The sequence below is a fragment of the Macrotis lagotis genome, chromosome 1 (assembly GCF_037893015.1).
Source record: "Macrotis lagotis isolate mMagLag1 chromosome 1, bilby.v1.9.chrom.fasta, whole genome shotgun sequence".
Taxonomy (NCBI): domain Eukaryota; kingdom Metazoa; phylum Chordata; class Mammalia; order Peramelemorphia; family Peramelidae; genus Macrotis; species Macrotis lagotis.
Window position 1 is genome coordinate 862,730,322 of NC_133658.1, and position 25,370 is coordinate 862,755,691.

Here is a 25,370-nt window from a genome sequence, read left to right on the forward strand (position 1 = left end):
TAATATCAAGAGAAACAGTTTATTTTCTCCTCAATGCTATGATCTATGGAAAAGATAACATAACTAGATGTTGGGACACTTCTGAAAATATTGCCAACTGTTTTATTTACATTCAAGGATAGGTATGTATATAGTGGACAGAAAAAAGAACAATAGGATTATACTATCAGACTTGGTTGATTAAACTGGTTAGTTTTGATCACTTTTTTCCCTTTCTTTTTCCTTCTATGACTTAAAAGATGATTGCTCTATAAGGAAAGGATGGTGGTACATTCACAAATAAAGTTGACATAAAGAAAATATATTAATAAAGTTTAATTTTAAAACCCGGGAAGGACTATGGTTCAGAAAGCCTACATCTGATCCAATTTGTAACTATCATTTACACTCTCACCGAAAATACCCTAGTTCAAGATATAAGGAATTCATTACTTTTTATCTAGATTTCTAGACTCATAGTTGGCTTTTGTCCCTTCCTCCACAAACTATTATTCTCATGTTTACTATAATACACAAATCTGATCAAAATTCTCTAGTGGTTTATAATGCCTTCTAAATAAACAATTAACTCCATAATAGGCATTCAAAGTTATCTAGAATATGACAAAAAAATTTGCTTTACCAATTTTTCATTTATCTTTTCAAGTCTTCTCTCCAGTCTAATTAGATTATTCATATTTTCATATATCAATCAATCAGCAAACATTAAGGATCTATTCTGTACAAGTACCGTACTAGTATTACAAATCCAAAAACAAAGACGCAATCCAATTCACATATAAGTATGAAACAATAAAATATAAAGGACAACATAACCAGAAGAAATATAAATAATTATCAAAACCTATTACACAGTTACCCCATTTATACCAAAGTATTTATAGCAGCAGATGCTGTAATAGCAAAGAATAAGAAACAAAGTAGATACTTATCAACTGGGGAAATGGCTAAACAAACTGATACATGAATGCAATGGAATATTAATATGGAAAAACCTATATGAATTAAAAAACTTATTTTCAAAAAATAGAATCTAGTATGCATAGTTATATATTAACAATACAACAAATATAAAATACAAGAATACCTTCAAAAATATAAAATGCCCAAATCTGTAGAAGACCAAATAGAGACTTTAAATAATTCAAACTCAGAAAAAGAGCTAGCAGTAAAAAAAACTGCCAAAGGAAAAGAATACAATAACAATAAATCATAGTCCTTTCTAATAGATTCATAGAAATATTCTATCAAACCTTTAGAGAACAATTGGAACTAATACTACACAAATTTCTCAAAAACTGTTAAAAAGGCATTCTGCCTGATTCCTCATATGAGATAAATATGGCCCTGATAGCTAAACCAGGGAAAATTAAAACACAAAACTATAGGCAATATCATTAATGACTTTTCATTCAATATTTTTAAATAAAACACTGTCACGCAAACTGTAGAAATTCACCAATCTTTCATCAAAACCAAGCTCAATTTATGTGATGCAACACAAGTTATCATATTAGAAACAAAAACATTTTAAAACACATGATTATCTGACTGGATGTTTGTGGCTGAGGGTTGTTTCAATCATGTTTGACTATGACCCCATTTAGAATTTTCTTAAAAAGGCAAAAGTATTAGAGTATTTGTCATTTTCTTCACAGCTCATTTTATAGATGAGGAATTGAAACAAACAAGGTCACACAGCTAATAAGTGGTCTGAGGCTGAAATTGAACTTATGACTCCAGGGCTGGGGTTTTATCTACTTCTCCACCTACAAAGCCTTTGATAAAGTTAAGATTTGTGCTAAAAAACCCTAGAGTATAGACATAGAGGAACCTATGTTAAATATCATAAAAATATCTATCTAAAATAAAAAACAAACATCATATGCAATGAATGGGGACATACTGGAACCTTTACTAATAAATTCAGGGGTGAAGCATGGTTGTCCACTCCCCTCATTATTATTTTATTTCATTCTGGAAATGCTAGCAGTAGAAATAAGAAAAAAAGAAATTAAGGGTAAAAAAAAATTTAAATTTTCTGACAATATAATGGTTTACTTATTAAATTTTGGTTCATCTGCAAATATGCTAACTGAAACAATAGCTTCAGTAAAAATGCAAACTACAATCTGCTGTGCAGTTGTGTCTGACTCTTCTTTTTGGCAAAGATACTAGAGTGATTTGCTATGTCCTTCTGCAGTGGATTAAAGACAAGAAAGGTTAAATGAATTGCCCAGGGTCACACAGCTGGTAAGCATCTGAGTTTAGCTTTGAACTCAGATCTTTCCTGATTCCTGGGTTGGTGCTCTGTCCTTTGTGTCACCTAGTGGCCCTCAACTTGAGTATTATAGTCTCATAAGGGCAATTTATTACAATTGGTTCTCCTAAATTGTTTCCAGTAGCAAATAATCAGAATAGGGAAATGCCTTAAGAACCTTGGAAGTTTTAGCGAGGAAAAGAGAAAAAGTGGGGAAGTCAAAAAGAGAAGATGATATCCTACTTGATCAGTGAGATGAGTCAAGGTTCTCAAAAGATCTCAGGAGATTAGAACAATGAATCAAATGAGACTGAATTGAGGCAGGCTAAAAGGCAAAGTCTACATTTTCACTTTTTAAAAAATTAACTTCCCAAGCACAGAATTAGGGAGATTTGCATAAAAAAAGCTGTCTCAGAAGACAGGATGGTCCTGTCACTGGAAACCTTCAACCACAGGCTGATAGCCACATGTCAAGAATGCTGTGGAGTCTTCATGATTTGGGTAAAGATTGGAGTGACCAGTGAGTTAGTTCTCTTTTAACTCTCAGCTTCTATATTCCAGAAAAAAAATACAGATCAGCAAAAGCTGCTTGATCCCAAACAGGAAGCTACATGATGGTGACAAGAAGATGTTTCAAAGAAGGCAGTGGACCAAAAGAATAGCTTAGTTATTCAGAACTGGAAAGCTGCTGCCACCCAGTGGAAAGCAGTGTTAAGGCAGGAAAAGAAGGCAGGCACAGACACACAGATACATGCAAGCACACTTGTGCAACAAGTTCCAGTTAGTCCTAGAATCAACCCACCTCTCTTCTTTCCAATACAGATGCAAATTTTTTTCTAATTGTTGTCATTATTCAGTAACATATATCAGTCAAGTCCGACTCTTCAAGACTACATTTGGAGTTTTCTAGACAAAGATAATGGTTTTCCATTTCCTTTTCCAGTTCATTTGACAGATGAGAAAGCAGAGGCAAACAGAATCACACAGCTGTGAGGCCATTTTTGAACTGGTGAAGAAGCTTTCCTAACTCCAGGCCCAGAAATCTATCATCTAACTGTCCCATTTTCCTAGTTCCACCAACATAAAGCTACCACCTAATATTCCTCTTAGCCCTGTTTCCTTTATTCCTGCCCTCCACCTCACCAAGATAGAGTAAAAAAAAAATATCATTTCACCTTAATTCTAAGTATGTGCTAGTTACAAAACAAAAACCAAACCCCCCCCCCCCAAAACAGGCTAATGACAACAAATCAATGGGACTCTAGGACTGGAAGATGAAAAAATTTGTAAAGCAGTGTAAACTTTCAAACAGTCTTTTTAGACAGTCACCCACCAGCTAAAGACCCTTGGCAAGAGAACTTTTTACATCAGTAGATTTAGTAGATAAAGGTATTTTAATTGTAGCATTTACAGAAAACAAAGATCACAAAGATTTCCCACTACCCAACCAAAAACTGCAGTCATGGGAGATTAAGCACCAGGACAATAAAAAATGTTAGATGATTCTATGAGCATGGAAAATTTGGCTACCTGGCTAATGATTAACTGGGAATAGACCATGTCAGATCTTGAGCAAACATACAGAGTTAGTTTTTTTTCCTAAAAGTTTTTTTAAATTTAAAACTGCAGGACTGAAAATAGTTTATTGCTAAGAAACAAAATTTAGTGATCTCAAGAAGATACATAATAATATTAAAGATATATAATAATTAAATATATAATATATTAAAGATATATAATAATATTAACATAGACCATCAGTTTAGTTCTAAGTCCTGGTGCCTCTGGCTTCCTACAGTTATATAACCCCAAATAAGTCATTTACCCTGAGTCTCAGTTTCCCTATTTGTAAAATGAAGGATTTGTCCTCAATGACCACTAAATTTCCACCCTGAATGATTTTTTCATCTGCTCCTTCTGCATCATACATTTTTTCCATTTGCTCTGCTCCATTTAACAGTACTAACAGTTCTAAGTCAGGGGTACTTATTATTTTGGATCCCTTCTCATTATATTTTTAAATGCACAAAACAAACTACGTATGATTACAAAAGAAGCTAATTATGTTGAAGTACAGTTGTAAGAATGTTTTAAAAAACAAATTCCTGAATGATGTTGAGAACTCCTGCCTAAAAAGTTTAATGATGATTTCTAAGAGCTGAAGAATATGTGAATAATGATACTTGATAATAACTAACTTTAATAGTGCTTTACGGAGTTTCCTTATATTATTAACCCTTTAGGGTCAATAATACAAATTTTATTATTCTCATTTTACAGAGTGAATAAATGTTCAAATGACATGGCCAAGATTCAGGTCTTAGTAATGGTGGGATCAAGACAATAAAAATCAGGTCTTCTGGCTCCAGTATTATAGGTTCAATGTTTTTCTTCCAGCTTTTCTTATTCCTCTGAGTTTAACTCCAATGATACCAGCCCCATATTCCTCAAAACAATGTCCCTGTTGTTTTTCAGTTTTATCTGATTCTTTATGATCTCAAGGACAGTTCTTGGGGTTTTTTTGGCAAAAATACTGAACAGTTTGTCATTTCCTTCTCCCATGGATTAAGGTAAATGGAGGTTAAGTGACTTGCCCAGGGTCAAACAGTAAGTATGTATCTAAGGCTGAATTTCAACTCAAGTCTTCCTGATTCCAGGCCCAAAACTCTTATCTATTTAGCTACCTAGCTGTCTCCTGTCCCTTTTCTAGTTCTACAAAAAGTTTAAAAAAAAACAAGCAAAAACCTCCATATCCATTCTTTCCATAAATACTCAGCAAACTGGGGCATATGAGCATACATTGTAGCAGGGTTTGTTTGGAAATATCTGTTGAGCAAAAATAAAAAGTATCTAAATTTAAAATTGTGGATTTAGGGACTAGATTTATTATTTCATTGGCATATAGAACACTGCCAATGAAAGTCAGTACCCTTTGTAACATCAATAAAACAATGAAAAGTACTCATTAAATAACTACTCTGCCCCAGATCCCGTGTGCTAGGTGCTAGGCAAAGACAAAAATGGGAAACAGTCCCTGACCTCCAAGAGCTTGCAATCTAAATGAAGAAGACAACATAAGCATGTGCATCTATAAAACAGAATCTATACCAAATAGTTCTAAATATTATGGAGAGTAACTGAGTCTCAAAGGGAATCAGTGATTCCAGGAGGCCAGTGAAGAAAGAGGAGGAGGAGGTGGCCTGGCAATGTTGGACAACAGAAAAGCAGGAAAGAGAGTCTGGTTGGATTGGAGAGTATTTGAAGGGGAGGAAGAAGAGTAAGGTTAGAAAGGGAGATTAGAAAGGGGCTTTAAATGTCAAATGGAAAAGTTTCTATTTCTATTCTATAAGTTTCTATCCTAGACGCTAATTAAAAAAACCACTCGAATTGACTGAGTAGGTAAAGTGCTTTATACCATTTTGGTAACTATATGAATAATGGCAATGGGGTGAGATTCAAGGCAAGGAATCAATTAGGAAACCAATAAAACAGTCCAGGCAAAAGAGAAATGATGAGGAACTGAAGAGAGCCTTAATTTAGATTGCTGGGGGAGGGAGTGAAGGGTGAGTTTGAAAGAAAGGGATGGATACAAGGCAAGGTAAAAAAGAAATGAAACAATTTGGGAACTAAGTGGCTCTGTGAGGGGACTGTAGAAAGTAATGCTACTTTAGGGACTAAAGTCATACTCTGAATAGGAGAGGTGGGGAACTAAATGTATGGCCTTTCAAATAAAACTTAAAAATAAAATAAAACTTCACTTTTCTATTCTAAAAAACTCATCAAGCAAAAAAAGTTTTCAGAGAGTTAAGACAAACTCATGGGGCAGCTGGGTGGCGCAGCGGATAGAGCATCAGTCCTGGAGTCAGGATGATTTGAATTCAAATCCAGCCTGAGACACTTAATAATTACCTAGCTGTGTGACTTTGGGTAAGTCACTTAACCCCATTGCCCTGTAAAAAACAAAAAGCCCCCCACCTCAGCCCCGTGGCAGAGGGGGGCGCATATGGTCATTCACAGACGAGGAGGGAGGACAGAGCCTCACACACACTGAGACCCTTGTGGGAGTGTCCCAAAAGCTCAGGAAGCACCCCCAAACCAGGACCAGGCTGGGAAAATGAGCAAGCCAAGAAACAAAAGGAAGACTATTGAGAAATATTTTGCAAATGAGCCCAAGAAGGATCAAAATACTCAGTCTGAAGATGAGGAAGCACAAGTTCCTGCATCTAAAGACTAAGAAAAACAGAAATTGGGCTCAGGCTATATGACAGAGCTCAAAAAAAGACTTTGAAAATCAAATGAGGGAGTTAGAAGAAAAACTGGAGAAAAAATGAGAGAGATGCAGGAAAAACATGAAAATGAAGTCAGCAGCTTAGTCAAGGAAATCCAAAAAAAATGCTGAAGAAAATAGCATGCTAAAAACCAGCTTAGGTCAAATGGATAAAACAGTTCAAAAAGTTATTGAGGAGAAGAATGCTTTAAAAAGTAAAATTGGCCAGATGGAAAAAGAGATAAGAAAACTCTCTGAGGAGAACAAATCCTTCAGACAAAGAATAGAACTCAGGGAGATTGATGAATTTACCAGAAATCAGGACTCAATACTTTAAAACAAAAAAAAATGAAAAATTAGAAGAAAATGTGAAATATTTCATTGAAAAAACAACTGATATGGAAAACAGACTTAGGAAAGATAATTTAAAAATTACTGGAATACCTGAAAGTCATGATCAGGAAAAGAACCTTGACATCATTTTCAAAGAATTACTACAGGAAAATTGCACTGATATTCTAGAAGCAGAGGGCAAAATAGAAATGGAGAGAATCCACCAATCCCCCAGAGAAAGAGATCCTAAAAAACCAACCCCCAGGAATATTACAGCCAAGTTCCAGAACTCCCAAGTCAAAGAGAAAATATTACAAGCAGCCAGAAGGACACAGTTCAAATATCGTGGAGCTGCAGTCAGGATCACACAGGACTTAGCAGCAACTACATCAGAAGCTCATAGGGCTTGGAATATAATATACCGGAAGGCAAAAGAGCTTAGAATGCAGCCAAGAATGAATTACCCAGCAAGGCTGAATGTACTCTTCCAGGGAAAAAGATGGACTTTCAATGAACCAGGGGAATTTCAAATGTTCCTTTTGGAATGGCCAGAGCTGAACAGAAGGTTTGATCTTCAGATACAGGACTCAGGTGAAGCATGGAGATTGGAGGAGAGGGGGGAAATATGAGGGACTTAATGAGGATGAACTGCATGTATAGAAAAATGATACTGGTAATATTCACATGAACCTTCTCAGTTAATAGAGCAGGTAGAGGGAGCTTTTATAGTTGAAGCACAGGAGAAAGCTGAATTCAAAGATAAAATATGGTGTAAAAATGGAGTCAATAGGAAAAAAAGGGAAATGGAATGGGAGAAAGAAAAAGGAGAGGGGGAATAGTCCAAGATATTTCACATAAGATTTTTTTTTATTACAATGAGCTATTGCAATGATATGGAAGGGGGGAGGCAAGGGGGAATGAGGGAACCTTTGCTCTCATCAGAGATGGCTAGGAGAGGAAACAGCATATATACTCAATGGGGTATAGACATCTGGAGTAAGAAGGAGGGGGGAGCAGGGGGAAGGGGTGGGGATGTGAATAAAGGAGGAGAGGATGGACCATGGGGGGAGAGTGGTCAGATATAACACATTGTCTTTCTTCTTGCAAGGGGCTGGGATTGGAAGGCCTACCCAGGACCATAGGGCCAGGTGGATTCTGGGCCTAAGGGGTGGTATGGGGGTTCAGGGCTTCTTGGCCCCAGGACCAGGGATCTGTCTGCTGCGCCACTCAGTGACCCTACAGCAGAGTCAGAGTGAAAGGAGAAAGAAAATACAGTACATGGTAGTGGAGAAATAAGGAGGGAGTTGCGATCAGCAATGACAAAGGTGGAAAAATATGGAAGTAACTTTTGTGATGGACTTATCATAAAGAATGAGATCCACCCAGGACAGAGTTGTTGGTGTTGGAACAAAGACTCAAGCACATTTTTTGTTATTATTATTTGGGGGAGGGTGCAGGGCAAGTGGGGCTGGATGGCCTGCCTGGGGCCACATAGCAGGGTGATCTTTGGGTGTCTGGGGCCAGATTTGGACCCAGGTGCTCCTGGCTCAAGGGCCAATGCTCTGTCTGCCACCCAGCCGCCCCTACTATTATTACTATTTTATTTTATTTTGGGTCTTTCTTTTTCTTTTTTTAGTTTTTGCAGGGCAGTGGGGATCCGGTGGCTTGCATGTCACACGGCTGGGTGATTGTTGGGTTTACGAGGCTGGATATGGGCTTGGGCGCTCGTGGCTCCAGGGCTGGTGCTTCATCCATTGAGCCATCTGGCCATACCTACAATTATTACTATTATTTTTTCATTTTAATTTTTTTCTCTCCCCTTTCCTTTTTTTGCCCAAGCAAGTCTATCTATATTCATGGGGGAGGAGGGGTATTTTGTTTACTTGTAAACAAGAATATTTTATTAATGTAAAAAAAATTTGTACAAAATGAGAATAAAAAATAAATTAAAAACAAAAAAAATAGACAGACCCAAGGGGGGGGGGGAGAAGAGTAGAAAGAAGAAATTCAATATATTACCTAAGAAAATGCTAATAGGGAGCAGTACAAGTGAATTTAGATGAGCCATCCATGGGCAAATTAGTCATTTTTGTTACAAAGGAAAATTCTAAATAAAATAACAACAGAGTAATTTAATCTCTCAATTTTGGGGGCTTCTTAACCCCAATCTCAGGTTGAATTGATAGCTATTGAAAATAAAGTGCTTCATTGTAATTATGATAGTCATAACTGCCATATCCTTAAAACCTCCACCAATTACTTAAAAAAATTAAAATGCATGTAGTGGCTTACAAAACACTTTATATCTGTTCCTTTATTTGATCTTCAAACCAATCTTATAACATAGATAGTACACATATTATCCCTATATATGAATAAGTAAAAGGTGGTTTAAAAACAGGTAAATGGATTTTCCAAACTCATATATCTAATACAGCAGAGGCTGCCAACAGCCTGATATGTGATTTTAGAATATTTTTCAGACCAACCCTGAATTTTAGGGATCCAGGTTTATATTGCACCAGGGATCATTAGCCTGTAGACAATTTCTAGAGGGCTAATGCTCCCTAAAGATAATGAACAGGTTGGACTGCAAAGTCTCTCATCACTAACACATCCAATCCCACATCAAGAAACAAGCGGATCACTAGGGTGTTACTCTACCATCAAGATTTAAAGTCCCTTTTCATTAAGCCAGGGCTTGAGGCATACAAGACAATTCAATTCAATAAAAATTTATTAAGCAGATCCAGGATTCTATTATTATACCTCCTTGTATGCACTGGTCAAATGTGTTCAACCTTTTAATCAATACTTTTAGGTAAGACATAAAACAAGGAAGACAGGCTCCCCCAAAATATTCTCCCCTGTCATGGAAAAATTCTAGTCCAATTAAGGAAGGTGAAATGGCTAGATGTCCATGTGTCCCTGTTAACAGCTAATGCTGAGTTGACTTTTATCATGCCCCAGAACACACTACTATTCTCCTAGACAAGATCCACAATCACTGGAGAGTTTGGCTTAATTATACACACAGATAAAAAATCAAGTGGAGAAAAATGCCTATCTATAATACAGACAATGGGAAAGAGTACAAATGGACAAAAAAGTTGGGAAACTGAGGGTTTCATAAAAGGGAACGGACAGGTGGATGTAGTCAGGAATACATCAAACAAAAAGCAGTTACAAAAGAAAATCTATCAGTAAATGAACAAACACAATGCTGAGAGTCCCAAAAGTCATAGTGTGGCTTTTAAGTCATTTTCATTGTTCATCCTTCATTCTCAAAAAAGATTGACTGCAAGGGAGGTAATACCATGACAAGCATGTGAATTGGATTTGAGTGAAGGGATGCTGTGCTAGGTCATCAACCTCACTTTCTCCTCCAGAGCCATCTGGGTCCAGTGACCAGACATGAATCAGAATGACTGGAAATGGCCTTGGATGGGAGGCAATTAGGATTAAGTGACTTGCCCAAGGTCACATTGCCAGAAAGTGTCAAGTGACTGAGGCAGGATTTGAACCCAGGTCTTCTTGACTCCAGGGCCAGTGATCTATCCATTATGCCATCTAGCTGCCCAATTTTAAGCCATTAAAATATGAACATCTGCGCTAGGTGGTAGGGATAAAGATAGATGGAACTTTCTACCCTCAAAGCCCTTTGATAATGCTGTAGTCACATCATATGTCTTTCTTCCCAGGCTTTTCTGAAACTATCCCTACCCCTTATCTCTTTCAGTACAAGAGTATCCCATCTATTCATTCTCTAAATTATGGCCTTTAGTGCTTACTCCTCCAAGCCAGGCACTGCGCTAAGAGGAGAGAACCCAGAGCCCAATCTATCTGTCAGCTGGGCCACATTCTGAAGTGAACTTGGTTGGATGACTACTGGGTAGAAGTATTACAATTCTGAGTCCACTCTCCCCAGGAAAAGAAAGAGAGAGGACAGAGAGAGCCCTGAGGTTCTCGGAGAAAATGTCTGGATTTCAGTTCTAGTATTATACCAGATTCCCGGCTCCAAACACCCTGAATGGGGACACCAGCACCTCACAGATGAACTACCACTTTCTCTGGGCAGATTTTCCATGTACCTTGTTATCTACACACTGTCTTCCCCATTAAAAAGCGGGTTCCTCTAGGGCAAGAACTGCCCTTTTGGCCTCTCTCTCTGTATCCTAGCAATTAGTAAACATGCAACAAATGCTTGTTCACTGACTTGACCAAATTATCTGCCTAATATACATTCACCACTATGATATCATCAGTACAAGGAAGGCAAATAAAAGAAACTATAATTCACAAGAATTGTTCTTTACCTTGTCCATTTATCATAATGAATGAGACAAATTATAAAGAGCTTCTTCACAAGTCAGATTTAAAATTTCTAGGAGATGTTCATATTCTCTAAAAAGGACCAGTCTAGGGGCGGCTAGGTGGCGTAGTGGATAAAGCACTGGCCCTGGAGTCAGGAGTACCTGGGTTCAAATCCAATCTCAGACACTTAATAATTACCTAGCTGTGTGGTCTTGGGAAGCCACTTAACCCCGTTTGCCTTACAAAAAAAAACCTAAAAAAAAATAATAAAAAGGACCAGTCCTCTCTTGATAAACTCAGAAGCTTTAGTTATTTAAGTCTTAAAAAGTAATATGGACCAGTTAAAAATGACAGGCATTTGGACTACATCCCCTGGATATATAAAATATGTCTCATCATTTACACACTAATTCTATTGTTGAAACAAGCCTGAGAAGGGACAGAAACCAAGCAGATAAGACTTCTCCAAACCCATCCCAGTACTGACACTTGGAGGGGGGGGCTTCAAAAATACATATCAAATCCAAACCCTAAACCTGAGCTGCAGAATGAATGAGTAAAAGAATTTGCAAAGTACTGTGCTAAGTGCTGGGAATACAGACAAAAAGTAAACCAATCTGCTCTCGGGAAGCTTATATTCAATTGATCGAGAGGGAAAGAAAACATGGGAGGTTTCAGATACAAGTCAAGAGTTTCAGGTCACAAAGCTTAATGTCTTAAAAATATTTACTCAGAGTGGATATCATAAAAGAGCCTGGAACAACATAAATCTTCAAATGTTAGCATAATAAGACCTTTACTTTAAATAGTTTAACTTCATAATTGAAGAATCAATTCAGGAAAATTACACTTAGAAATTTCAAAAAACCTTTCGCCATAACTGTCCAAAGTTTACCATTTTACAGAAAAGTGAACATAAAAAAATAAGTATTAATTTTTCCCTCTGAGAAAAAAAGGCAGCTCCTCCCTTTAGTTAAACATTGCACTGCTTATGGCCAATGTGTGAACATTGAGTGGTATGAATAACTATCTGAAGAGGTGTGGTTCACTGATAAAAAGTAGAAACATTTCATGCTTGTCCAGTTTCTTTCAGGAAACACCACATTTGAACTCTAAGAGTATCACTCCAAGAGTAAGAAAAGCAAGAACTAGTTAAAAAAAAAAAAAAACCCTGGTAATCCTAACTCCCAATGTAACAAAAAACAAAAACTCTTTCTGGAAACAAGCTGGATCTTGTAATTCAAAATTCTAGTTTAAAGAGTTCCTATTTAAAAGAATTTCAGTGGTGTCTAACAGGGTTTGGCAGAAAGTAGATGCTTAAAAACTATTCGTTAATTAGTTGGGACTCTCCTCCAAAAGACTCAGTTCTCAGACTGAGGGGTGAACTGATTTACCCAGGACTTCAGTGTGAGTTAAATAGCAAAAGGCCTCCTCAAAACTCCAACACTCAATGACCCTTGATAGAAATCTAAGTTGTAGTATTGATCACAAAAAGAGTAAGTCAAAGCCTTTCAAATGCAAAATTGAAACCTAAACAGGACTACTTTTTGGCAAGACAAGCCTTGAATACTGATGAGTTTATCCATTAATTATGTTCTGACTTGGACACAAATTGCAGAATTTAGATTCAAAATTATCAAATTTTTAAAGCTGATGTACCAAACTTGTCTCCTATTTACAAAATCTCAAACAACAATAGACTTCTTCCTAAAAATGGACAAGATTCAACTTTTTGTTTCCATTGAATGTTTTCTACATCATTCACTAGAGTTGTAGTGCACCTTATTTTCCCTCCTGCCTCTTTCCCCAAGCATTACATAGCAACAAAATTGAGCTGTGGCCAAGAAAAGTCTGCTATCTTAGGAAAGTTAATAGATTAAGCAAATTAACTCAGCAAAATTTAAAAAACTGCTTCACGAATAGATCCTGACAAAAACAACTCTGATTTCTAACGAAACAATGGTAACCAGGATCTTGACTATAGCATTGTGATCTCTTTTGCGCAAGAGAGAATGGTTGCCTAGCACATTTGCCTTCGAACACTTTTCCAACTTGGATAGCCTTGAGAGAGGCGCAGACAAGTTAATATCTTTACTAAATGCTTTAGATCACTGTTGGGAATTACTTCCATACAGTCAGAATTCTGGAAGGTGGGTACACTTACTTATTCACTAAATTCATACAGTTCAAGTCTACCAAAGGGCACTCTATGATTTAGGTCAATTATTACACATTGTTCCCTGTAGTTGTCTAAATGGTGTGTACAAAACATGCTTTCATTCTAACAGGCAGAGCAATATATGGAAAAAGCAATAGTATCTAATAAGCCTGCAGACTTGGGCTCAAATGGTCATGTGGGATCAAAGGTATACTCCAAGACTTTTTCATGAACCTCTCTTCCACTGGACTGAGCCTCAGTAAGAAAAAAGGTAGTTTGTGTCTAGATGGTCTCTAAGATCCCTCCCAACTCTAATATGATCTAATCCCTTCCAACTGGATCTAGCAGATTGCCCTTCCACTCATTCCCTCCCCACTCTTATCTTCAATCTCTCCTTATTTACTAATTCCTTCAGAGCAGCTCCAAACTTGTCCATGTTTTCCTCATCCTTATAAAACCCTCTAGACCTCACTGTCCCTACTAAACATTTCTTCTCTCATTCTCTACTCTGCCTCTTCTCTCTCCTGACTCTGTAATCTTCTGACTTCAGATCCTATCAATCAAGTGGAATTGCCTTTTCCAAAGTTACCAGTGATCTCTTAGTTAATCAAACTTAATGACCTTTCCCCTCAACCCTCACCCTGAAGCTCTTTGCAGTATCTATCACTACTGATCAACTTCCAGGGGCTTTCTTCTCTGTTTTTTTGTGACAAAGATCTTTCTTGGGTCTCCCACGTCTACTGCCTTTCTGATCATTCCTTCTCAGTCTTCTTTGTTGAATCTTCATCCCTGTCACAACCACAACTAATCACAGATATACCCCCAAGACTCTTCTTTCTACACCAAGGGCTCTTCATCTGGAACCAATAGAAAGAATAGATTTCAGACAACAAGTGAACTAGGTTGCAAAAAAAATTACATTTTTATTTTCATTAATCTTTCATTTCTTTTGAAATCCTATTATTTCATTTTTTTGCATCTAGAAACATTTAAAAGTATTCTAAGAAGGCAATCCTAGGTTTGATAAAACTGCAGAAAGGATCTGCAGGAGTGGGGAATCTTTTTCCTCCCAAGGGCCATTTGGATATTTATAACATCATTCAGGGACCATACAAAATTATCAACTTCAAAATTAGTCTTCTATATTTGGTCAAACATTTAATTAATTCATCCCTAAAAAGTTCCTAGATTTATTGAATTTCGAGCTCTATTTACAGTTGCTTTGGGAAGCACCAGACCAAATGATTTTGCAGGCCTTATATGACCACAGATCCGGACATTCCTGTCCCTCAAATACAGAATGAGAACAATTTATATAATAAGAACATTATAGAGATAAACTAACTTTGACAGACATGTGTCTCAGATCAACCCACAATGATAAACCACAATTTCAGAAGATTCATGATGCTGTATCTTTTTCCAAATAGAGAAGTGATAGATTCAAAGAGCAGATTGAGACATTTTTGGCACATCACCATGTCTGTATTTCCCCCTATAAAGTCTATCATTTTACAAATCATATTTTACAAGTTTAGTAAATACTGACTGACTGATTGGTTTCACTCACAGTCATACTTTGATTCCCTATTTTCCAAGTAATGTAAAGAAATAAAAAATCTTATTAATATGTGTCTGTCTTAAACCCATGAATGGATGATACTAAGATCAAGAATTCAGGATTAGTTTTCATTTTCTGTAACAGGAGCAGCTAGGTGGCACAATGGATAGAGCACTAGCCCTAGAGTCAGGAGTACCTGAGTTCAAATCCAGCCTCAGACACTTAATAATTACCTAACTATGTGGCTTTGGGCAAGTCACTTAACCTCATTGCCTTGCAAAAAATAAAAATAAAAATAATTTTCTGTAACAACTCAAATGAAGCATCCAGGAACATTATAACCTCAAAATGACTAGCTGGCACAACAAAAATTCAGCCTTCATACTTTGAACAACTACCCTTATCATTAAATATTCAGTCACAAAAGGTCTTTCTTTCAACTAGTAACCTATTTTATACTTTTGATCACTAAATTTTCAATAGTTAAATATAATATGTAGGACATGTTAAGTTAAAAAGTCTAAACTCTCAGGTCATCACAATCCATATTTGACACTTTACACATAGGGAATTAGTTTTGTGGCAAAGTGCATATAAAGGATCTCCCAATCCAACTATCTCTTCCTTGTCTGTCTATATAAAATACCACAATTTCATTTCCTCTCTAAACACCTCCTCAGAAGTTTTTTTGGTTATAAATCCCTGTCTTTCTCTTAAACATCTTCTACTAGTGGCTCAATTTCCACAAGTCTTGTTTATCTAAAACGACAGTCACGTAGGACAATCTATTTTGTATTCCCACAGATCTAAATGAATGATAGTCACTCAGTCACTATCCAATAAGGGTAAATGATATGGTTAACATCTAAGACATCTAACAAAGCAATCTTATTGATGTTTAATGATAAGCATTCTTAAGTTTTGCTAAATTTAGGAAAATCTGAATAATGCAATTGATATTACTAAATAAAAAACTTTAAAAGAAATAATTTTTAATCAATTTCTCTCAAACAAAACCCCCCCAAAACTCTAAGGTTTCAGGCTAATTAGTATCTTTCAAAGTTTTTCAAAGTAATCATTACCTTTCTTTGGATTTGATAACAAACCTCAAAGGCATAAGAAAAGCTTCCAATTTTGGAAGGCAGAGTCAAATTTCAATACTCTTAAGGTAATATTTTTCATTTTCAAATTCATATAATTCTTTTTATTTTCATGTGACATCAATATATCACAGAATCATAGATTTAAAACTGAAAGGGACCTTAGAGATGACAATCTAATTCCCTCATTTTACAGACAAGGAAACCAAGGCCCAGAAGCTGAGTGATTTGCTCAAGATTACGACAGTAAGAAGCAAATAATTCAAATCCAAAACTCCTGAGTGCAAATCCAGCACCTCTTCCATGAGAGCATGCTGTCTTCTCCCTATGTCACATATTAAATAAAAAGCTGGAGCCACAGCTCTGTGTTTCAACCCTTTGATGCATATTCACTGCATGACTCACCATTAACTCTAAGGCCCAGATTCTTCCACTGTAAAAAAGAGGGGCTCAGATGAGCTAAAGTACAGGGAGCATTTTGTACAGAAACATACACCAAGACTGAAAATCACAACGCCAGTGGTTATGCTTATGACATTCTAATCATTCTTTTGTGATTCTTTTCTGTTGGCAAAACCAAGACTCATCAAATATGAAAAGATAGAAGGGACCATCCTAGTTAAATCCCTACCATGGAATGTGATTCTCCTCTGCAGACAGGACTTCAGTCCAAATGCTTATACAGAATCTGCTTGAATATTCCCAAGGAGGGCAACTCACTAAACTCAAGAAATGATCCAGACCCAGACCTTTTCTCTCATTCTCAGAAAGTTTTCCTCATACTGGACCAATATTCTCCAAAAAGTCATGATTTTCAAGCCCTAATCAGTCTGTGATTCCAAATGATAATTCAACATTTCATGGAGCAGTGTAAAGAACACTACCCTGGGTGTCAAAAGACCTGGTTGGGGGGGGGGGGGGCTAGGTGGTGCAGTGGATAGAGCACTGGCCCTGGAGTCAGGAGGACCTGAGTTCAAATCTGGTCTCAGACACTTCATAATTACCTAGCTGTGTGGCCTTGGGCAAGCCACTTAACCCCATTGCCTTGCAAAAACCTAAAAACAAAACAAAACAAAACAAAAGACCTGGTTTCAAAAAACCCATGCTGATGTTTATTATCTGCAGGACCTTGGGTAAGAAACTTACCTTGGTTTCCTCATTTGGAAGCTAGATCAGATGGAGGTCCTGAGAATCCCTTCCAGCTCTAGCCCTACTGACCTCTTTCCACAACCAACAAAAAACTGTCTACCCCTCTACAACTTATCTACAGGAATTCCTCTGGCTAAAAAATCCATCACTGTGTCCAATATGGTGACAGGCCTGTCCAAACTTAACTAATCATGTCCTCTCTTTCAATATGCACTGAGTCAGTTCATCACCCAGGCATATTTAAAATATTTCCAGACTTGCCAGAATTCAGGTTCCATTGGCACAGTCAAACCTTCCACCCACATAAAGAAACATCAGAGGGAGAGTGAAGATATGCATAGCATATTAAATTTCCAATACAATTTTACTATGTTATGCCCTTCAATCAAGTCATTCCAAAAGTGATAAACTTGATATAAAAGGAAACCCACAAACAAAATATGATCAGATCAATCTTCTACTATGGAGCACTCAAAATGTGTCACCTTTTCATAAGTGAAGATGCTGCCCCTGACCTACCATTCAGAATATATTTGCTTTGAATGGTTGTCCCAGAAATGGAGAGAGCCTTTTCTTTTATGGTTGCCAAAGACTTTGTCACCTAGTGACCAATCTCATGTGATGAGCCTCTCTCCCAACTTTGCTAAGCTGACCTGTACTCACTTGCCAGAGTTTTCTTTCTAATAGCATGGCTTTTGCCACAATGAACTATCAGAGTACAGAATTGGATTATTTTTATTTATATAGCACTTTATAAGTCATAGGATCCTAAATAAACATTATTTTGACACTTTATATATAGGGGAGAAGTTTGTGGCAAAGTACATGTAAAGGATCTCCCAATCCAACCATCTCTTCCTTGTCTGTCTATATAAAATACCATAATTTCATTTCCTCTCTAAACACCTCCTCAGAAGTCAGCTGTCTCCTAGAAGCATTCTTTTGGTCACAAAAGGAAACCAGAGGACTCCAATTATTATTCTCATTATAAATGAGGAAACTGAGGCTCAGAGAGCTTTAATCAAGGTAACACAGTTAATAAGTATAAGTTTTTAACAAATTAAATTAAATTCAATAAATGTTTGCTAATTATTTACTACAAGTAAAGTAGTGTGGTTAAAGACCCTCCTCCCCTCAAAGAAGAGATTACTTTTCTACTGATAAGCAAATGATATGTACTCTAAGAGGTATAAATGACTAAGCATAGCATGCTACAGACAAAAGTAAAATACAGACTAAATAACAAAGGGGGTAAAAAAATCTAAGTAAACAGCAGCAACTTTCAGCAAGGAGATCAAGGAAGGAATCACAGAAGAGGGTTTAGTATATGATCTGGGCCTAGAAGGAAGATTATGAAAGGTTGATGGGAAGATGAGATTATTTTTAATTATGATAGACTGATGGGATGTTATTTATGGACTAAGCAAATATAAAGGCAAGAAATGGTAAATTTTCAATGAATAGTTAAGAGTCCAGTCAGATTATAGAACAGAGGGAAAATAAAGGAAAATAAATGAGAATAGATAAGACTTAATCATTATCATCATCATCATCAAATCAAAATGTAAAGCTTTAAATGCCTTTAAGTGCTATTTTATATGATAAATTCCTTGCTGCTGTTCAAGTTTAATAGATTTCAACAGCAGCATAATTCTCAAGTGCTGTTAATCTACCCTCCTCCAACCTCACATGCCAAACATATCACATATCAAGTCCCATTTTATGTGATATTTCTTCCTTGGTGGTACCGAGTCCGACTTACTATAGAAGAGCCAGTAAGGCAGAGATGGAACTTATTTATATCATGCCCACAGACTAGCTCAGTTTGATCAATTCAGATGATTCCGACTCTTTCTGATCCCATTTGAGGTTTTCTTGATAAAAATACTGGAGTGGTCAGTCATTTCCTTCTTTAATTTCTTTGACAGATGAGGAAACAGGCAATAAGGCCCAAGGTCACTTGACTAGTGTCTGAGGTTGAATTTGAATTCAGATCTTCCTGACTCCTAGGTCCCTGATCAGTAGGAGCTAAAATACACTTACTAAATTGAAAAGAATGACCATCACCATCAAAAACCATTCATGGTTAAAAATGTCAAATAGTCATTTGATGACAGAATTGAGTACTGCAAAGGGACCTTAGGGAACACACAAGCAATCGTCATTCTAGAGATGAGGAAAATGAGGCCCAAAAAAGAAGAGTGACTTTTGTCTTTAAGTTACTTAATTGGTTACTGTCCATGCCTGAATCAGCCTCCAAACATAACTGTACTTTTACTTGTTCAATTAATTTATAAGAATGTATTGTTCTCAATGAGTTGCAACTGAACTGCAAAATAAATTAATTATAATTATAAATTAGTTATAATCATAAATTAATTTATATGTATAATTATAAATTAATTCCTAAAGGAGCGAGCTAAAAAATACAAAATTATTATCCCATAATATGTGATAATAAAATTTTTTAAAACAACTTAAACAAGTTACAAAGTGAACCCTAAATTTGTTGATTCATTTACATAAGTAGATAACACGTTTTATAAAGGAAAATTTTAAATTAAGGGTAAAAGAAAGTTACTCTTGGTGATCATATCATCACCAGTACTAATATATATAAATCCAGGTCTTAATTGCCAGTTTGAAATTGATTTCTAATGTTCAGAATAAAAACATTAACTTTTCTGACAATTCTCCTAAGTACTCTGGACCATCTCTCCTTAGTACTTATACTTTATGCAAATAGTAACAGTATGCTTTTATGTTATCTATGTACCTACATAATCCCCTCCCCCCTTCAAATAGGCTAGATGTTTGTCCTTTATTCTAGAAGACCATGACTTCGGAGCACATGAACTGAATTTAGTGAGGGAGGGCTGTGCTAAGTCACCAACCTCATTTTCTCCTCCAGAGCCATCTGGGTCTAGTGGCCAGAAATGAATCTGGTCCAGGATGCATGGCAATGGGGATTAAATGACTTGACCAAGGTTACATGTCCAGTTAAGTATTAAGTGCCTGAGGCTGGATTTGAACTGCCCTTCTCCTGACTCCAAGGCCAGGGCTCTCTATCCACAGAGCCATCAAGCTGTCCATTCCTAAAGAAGAATAAGAACAGTTATTTCATCCTAGTATCCCCAGCATTCAGCAGAGAGCTAAAAGCAGAGCAGGCAATAAATAGATGGGCTACATAAAGATATAAACATATCTTTTCAGTAGTACTTTAAGGTTGGTAGTTTTTCAAATATAGTCATCAATAGCACATTTGTAGCTAAATACCTTTTTAATAAAGTAATATTCACCAAACTATAAGACTGCACACCTACCCCCCAGGGCTTCAAAAGCCAACAGCTGGGGCAGCTAGGTGGAGCAGTGGATAGAGCACCAGCCCTGGAGTCAGGAGGACCTAGTTCAAATACGACCTCAGACACTTAATAATTGCCTAGCAGTGTGATCTTGGGCAAGTCACTTAACCCCGTTGCCTTAAATAAATTTTTTTTTTTAAAAAAAGAATAACTTCACCTGAAGTCAATAGCTGCCCGTGGACCCAAATCCAATGGAATTACAATACAATTCAAGAAATATCTATTGTCTACCTAGTGAAAGGTATTAGAAATTTGAGGAAGGAGAGATCACTTCCAGCTACAGAAGGAGAGGTGAATTAGGAAGTTTCCTGAAGATGTGGCACCTGAGGGAAGTTTTGGGGTTTTTTTAGATTTTTCAAGGCAACAGGGTTAAGTGGCTTGCCCAAGGCCACACAGCTAGGTAATTATTAAGTGTCTGAGGTCAGATTTGAACTCATGTCCTCCTGACTCCAGGGCTGGTGCTCTATCCACTGCACCACCTAGCCGCCCCTTGAGGGAAGTCTTGAAAGAAAGGGGATTGCAACAAGTAGAGATGGAGTATGAGGAAGGCTAAGTACATTAAGGGAATGCAGGGTGTTAAGAGCAAAGGCTTCTGAAGTGGGGGGGGGGGGGGGTAAGTAAGATATCCTGGTTGGCTTGAATGTAGATTATATGATGCTTAGCATTGGGTGATAAAGCTGGAAAGGTACTTGGGAATCAGATTATGTCCAGAATACTAAAATAAAGAGTTTCTATTTAATTCCTCAGTCAATACAGAATCACTTTGAAAAGAAGAGCACTGCCTCACAAATGCAGAAGCAAGAAAGATTAAGAGGAAACAATTGTGAAGAACACAGCATAAAAACCACAAGAGACCTCTTAGAGTTTGCAAGCATCAGAGACAGGATATGAATCCAATTGTCAACCAGAGCTCTTTCCACTATAACACTACCTTGCACTCCTAACATTTTTCCAGTGGTGTTGCCAGAAATTGGTTTTATGAGACCATAAAATGGGGGGGGGCTGCTGATAGGTGGCACAATGGATACAGCACCGGCCCTGGAGTCAGGAGGATCTGAGTTCAAATGTGAGCTCAGATACTGAATAATTACCTAGCTGTGTGACCTTGAGCAAGTCACTTAATCCCACTGCCTTGCAAAAAAAAAACACATACAAAAAAAAAAATACTGGCTATAAACACCACAAAATTCTAATTTCTCCCAACCTCTCCTCATCTTCTGGGAAATTTTTCCTTTTATATTAGATTTTTCTTCCCCATCAGAAGCTCTAATTCAGTATAAGCAGGGTGACTGCTCATTACCTGTTACTGATGGCTGATGGGCAACCACAATACTTTGTATGTTCATTAGCATTCATTCATGATATGCCTTCAAGAACTTCCAAAATCGGGGGCAGGTAGATGGCACAGTGGATAGAGCACTGGCCTTGGAGTCATGAGGACCCCCGACTTCAAATCCGACCTCAGACTCTTAATAATTGCCTAGCTATGTGAGTTTGGGCAAGTCATTTAACCCCACTCTTTAAAATTAAAAAAAAAAAACCTTCCAAAATATCAACTAATTCTGTGATTGCACAACCAAGAAAGATAGATGGAGCAGAAAGGATTTCTAACTAGGAGTGCTGATGATCAAACAGTTAAAGGTAGGCAAATGAGAGTGAGGGGGGAGGAAAGAAACTAAATTTCTGGGCCCTCCCCATCCTATAAGACAACTACATGTCCGAGTGGCTTGAAGTCAAGAAGTCCCAACTTTCAGAGTACAAACCTGATTTCAGACTTTTCCAAATTGTGCGACCCTAGGCAAATCCCTTAACCCCGTCAGCCTCAGTTTCTCATCTGTCAAACGAGCTGGAGAAGTTAAAGGACAAAGCATTCCAATATCTTTGCCAAGAAAAGACCAAATGGGGCCATGAAGAGTCCAACAAGACTGATCAATAACCATCCCATCGGGAACAATTCAATCCAGAGCTCCCAAAGAACATAATTCTCTTTTCACACGAAGTAGATCCAAGCCATAAAAGACTTAGTTGCCTTCTCTCAGCTTTTCCAACATATAAAAGGAGCCTCAAGAACATCTCCAGGCCTGGGGCTGGAAATACTACATAAAGCGATAAAAATTAGTTGCTCTAGGGTGCCTCCTGCGAAACTGAATCGGACCCTACTCATTATTAAGCTACTGAGTAAGAGACGGATCAGACATGTAAGGAGACCTCAAAGGAGGGTAACCAAGTTTCTTTGGAACAAATGGCATTTTACGTCTTTAAAAAAAAAAATTCTATTTCTTTTCCTTCAAAATCACCTCGGATCTCCTAATTCTCAAGTTGTGCCCTGGAGCCTTTCATCGGCTTTCTTCAGTCACTGGGCTTCTGGTTTCTCCCTAAATCTGAGCTTTTAACTCATCATCTCATTCTTTAAGACTTTGACTGAAGAAGGGGTAAAGAAAATGGTTTGGGGGGTACTGGGGGGGCGTGGGGGAAGGCAGGCCCTGGAAGAACAGGAAGCCCGGTCGGAGCTGCCCCTCCACCACGGAAGGTGCCCGCCTCGGGTCCTCCGGGCCGGACCTCCGCGTCCAGGCCGGCCGCCCGGGCCTGGTTCGGACCCCAGGGGGTGGGGCCGGGACGTCCGGCCCCCGGGGCGAGCCGGCAGGACGGCTTCCCCTGGACTTTGGGCCGCCCCGGGGGGCAGAGACGGCGCCCGCCGCGGCCCGGCCGCTCGGGGCCCGGGGCTCCCGCGCCGCCGCCCCAGACAAAAGCGCCCGCGGCGTGCGGGGCGGGAGGGGCCGGCCCCCGCCTCACTCACCTCCCGCTCCCTCGTCCTCCGGCAGCTGCCGCGGCCTCGGCCGCTTCCTCCGGAAGTGCTCACCTGCCCCGCCGCCCCCGCCGCCCCCGCCGCCCGCGCAGTCAGCCCCGAGCGGGGCGGGGGGACGGCACGGGACGGTTAGGGAGGGGAGGAGACGGGAGGCCGCCGCGGGGCGTTCTGGGACTTGTAGTCCGAGGCCGCAAGGAGGCCGCGGGGGGGGGGGGCGGAGACGGGGGCGGGCGCCTGGTGCTCCCGAGGGGCAAAGTCCTGAGTCCTGGCCCAGCCCTTAACCCCAGGGCTTCCTTCTGTTCCCTTTGGGCTTCCCATGCTTTCCTTCGCTTGGTTGTGTCCCAGGTGGGCTCTTTGCTTCCTTGCCACAGAGCAGGCGCTTAATAAATTTGTTTTTGTTTTTAGTGTTTTTTCCAGGCAGTGGGTTAAGTGACTTGCCCAAGGCCAGCTAGGTAATCATGAAGTGTCCGAGGTCGGATTTGAACTCAGGAGGCCCTGTGCCACCTAGCCGCCCCTAATAAATTGTTTAAATGATCTCCCATGATTCTTTTATATGGCTTCTTGTCTTGGTGTGGATTTGCTTCCCCTTGGGGTGGTAAGCTCCTTGAGGGCAGGGACTGTCTCCTGCCTGTTTGGGGATTCCCTACAGCCCAGGATATTGGCGGGTCTTCGTGGCAGAAGGCGCTGCCATCAGGGAGGCGATGCCATGGGGGAGGGGAGGGAGAGTCCGGGCTAAACCTGCCACATCACTGTCTCCTCCAGAGCCACCTGGGTCCAGAGGTGGCCCTGGATGCACGGGGAGAACTTGACCTGTTGGGCTAAGTATATAGTAAGCATTAATAAATGTCTACTGAGCAGCCCTGTTTGTGGTGGCAAAGAATTGGAAATTAAGTGAATGTCCTTCAATTGGGGAATGGCTTAGCAAACTGGTATGTGTATGTCATGGAACACTTGTTCTATTAGAAACCAGGAGGGATTTGCATGAACTGATGCTGAATGTGATAAGCAGAACCAGAAGAACATTGTACACCCCAACAGCAACATGAGGGTGATGATCAACCTTGATGGACTTGCTCATTCCATCAGTGCAACAATCAGGCACAATTTTGAGAGAATGCCAACCATATCCAGAAAAAGAATTGTGGAGTTTGAACAAAGACCAAAGACTATTACCTTCAATTTAGGGGAAAAAAATTTATCTTCTTATGTAATTTTGCTATCTCTTATGTTGTTTTACTTCCTTAAGGATATAATTTCTCTCTCTTTTGTTTTGTTTTTAGGTTTTTGCAAGGCTAACAGGGTTAAGTGGCTTGCCCAAAGCCACACAGCTAGGTAATTATTAAGTGTCTGAGACCAGATTTGAACCCAGGTACTCCTAACGCCAAGGCCAATGCTTTATCCACTATGCCACCTAGCTGCCTCCTATAATTTCTCTCTCATCACATTCAGCTGAGATCAATGCAAACCATGGAGACAATGTAAAGACTAACAGAATGCCTGCTGTGAGGGGTGGGAGAGGGAAGCAAGAATGGGGGAAAAATTATAAAACTCAAAATAAAATCTTTCAAAAAAATGTCTATTGATTGGGTGAATCCTTGTTTCCTATTTATCCTGTGACATAGCTTGCTTTGTAAATACCTACATGTTTTTCCCATTAGAATGTAAGCTCCTTCAGCCTCAGACACTTAATACTTACTTAGCTGTGTGACCTTGGCCAAATCACTTAACCCCATCACCTTACAAAAACAAAACAAAACAAAAAAAAATATAAGTTCCTTGAGGTTAGGAATCTTTTGCCTCTTTTTGTATCCCTCAGCAATTATTATAAACTCTGGTATAACATAGTACTTGCTGTATAATAGGCAATTAATAATTGTTTATTGATTGCTGGATTGATAGATTTTACTACAGAAGATGAAATAGGCTTTTGTGGTCAATTTAAACTGGAAAGCTAGGGAAAAGGAAAGCCTGTTAGAGGGTAAAGAGTTAAAAGGATCTTCTAGAGACTAATCTTCCATTTTACAGAGGAAGAAACTGGGGCACTCCTTCTCCAAGGATTC

At 38.6% G+C, this 25,370-nt stretch overlaps 1 protein-coding gene across 2 annotated transcripts in view; it reads right to left on the reverse strand.

Annotated features, from left to right (window-relative positions):
* Window positions 1-23,384, reverse strand: part of PHACTR4 (phosphatase and actin regulator 4) — a 154,385-nt gene extending 131,001 nt beyond the window's left edge. Inside the window, exon 1 of one of the 2 annotated variants that reach the window (XM_074217941.1) lies at window positions 23,302-23,368. The gene's annotated coding sequence lies outside the window, so the exon portion shown is untranslated. Of the gene's footprint in view, window positions 1-23,301 lie in introns of both variants that reach the window. The other variant, XM_074217931.1, reaches the window with a different exon arrangement.
* Window positions 23,385-25,370: the final 1,986 nt, after the last annotated feature.